We start from the raw sequence: 1,271 nt of genomic DNA, 5'->3' as shown, positions 1-1,271 counted from the left end.
GTGCCAGTGTTGGATAACCGTTGGATTTTGTTTAGATTTTGCAAATCTAATCAACGTTGAAATTGCAACGTCATTCCAACGTCACGTTTCTCAACATAGGTGAATTCGCCAACATTGAATCAACATTGATTTTAGTTTAGATTTTGCAAATCCAATCAACGTTGAAATTTCAACGTCACTATAAAGTCCTGCTTTTCAACAGTTTATTTTGTTAAACTGTTTTCACTAAAGTATTGATGTGTTCAACAGTAACACCAAACACCTTGAAATGGATACATAAACACTAAGGTTGCGGACATGCCAGCTAGAAAGAAGCAGATTGGTCAAAGCAAATTAATAAAGACATTTCACTGGCGTAAGAAAAGTGCTTTATTACATGGCTGCAAGTGTGCCAACATTTCACAGAACAATTTTACACGTCGTACTATAAACTTTAGAAAAACGGCCCAAACATTAGGCAACATGTACGGCTGGTTAAAGGGATAGTTCATCGCTTTAAATCTTCCCTCGTTACTTTCTGCCACCGCCACCCATCCTCTCTGGTGCATAATTAAGGTATTTGGCCATGTATTGGTCTACTTCTGTATTTGTTGTAGCAAATGAGCTCAAGACAGCGTCTGATGAGAAAAAAAAAAGATCAGTATTAGCAAACGCTAACCTCTCAAATTAAAATATTTTGCAAATATTACCTTTTGTGGCATTGCCAATGTTTCAAGTATATAAATTAGTATTTATCAACGTGCAAGTTGGATGATTTAAATAATGGCACACCATCTACACTGAAATTTAGCAGCATCTCATTTTCTGTTGAAAAGAAATCGGGATACTGTGAGCACATTTTCAAAAGTCCCGTCTCCACACCAAAGTAGAGGAACTGGCCACCACATAGATCCCTGACTTCTATTTGAGGTGGAGTTAATAACAGGGTTCTGGCATCTTTTGGCAGCCGGTGGCCATGTTTACGTAACACCAAGAGTAGCTCATCAACCGATGTGCGCGTTGCCTTATTTTTTACAGCCCATTTTGCCAAATCACTTCTTAGATCACTTGATTCCTCCTCGGACAAAGTTCCAATTTCTGAATCACTTTCACCATCACTGTCCGGCGGGTGGTGATCATCTCAATACTCGTCTTCTCCTGTATCAGACTGCTCCTGTGTCTGTATGTCTTTTAGGCTATCAGCAAAAGAGGGGCCTGGATTCTCATCTGAGGGACCTGGATTCTCATCTGAGTCACTAGACTCCACCAATGCGCGTAATTGTGCATTTTGT

General features: G+C 39.7%; 1 long non-coding RNA gene across 2 annotated transcripts; it reads right to left on the bottom strand.

Moving 5' to 3' along the window:
- Positions 1-351: 351 nt before the first annotated feature.
- LOC123966698 lies at positions 352-1,265 on the bottom strand. Of its 2 annotated transcripts, none has more exons than XR_006824050.1 (2): positions 690-1,265; positions 352-617 (listed from the first exon to the last, which is right to left on the bottom strand). It is a non-coding gene; the product is annotated as an uncharacterized LOC123966698 (long non-coding RNA). The 2 variants fall into 2 exon arrangements; XR_006824051.1 differs by having other exon boundaries at positions 772-1,265.
- Positions 1,266-1,271: the final 6 nt, after the last annotated feature.

Source organism: Micropterus dolomieu, unplaced genomic scaffold (assembly GCF_021292245.1).
Source record: "Micropterus dolomieu isolate WLL.071019.BEF.003 ecotype Adirondacks unplaced genomic scaffold, ASM2129224v1 contig_14017, whole genome shotgun sequence".
Classification (NCBI taxonomy): Eukaryota; Metazoa; Chordata; class Actinopteri; order Centrarchiformes; family Centrarchidae; genus Micropterus; species Micropterus dolomieu.
Note: the sequence above shows the minus strand (reverse complement) of the source record. Positions and strands in the feature narration are given on the sequence as shown.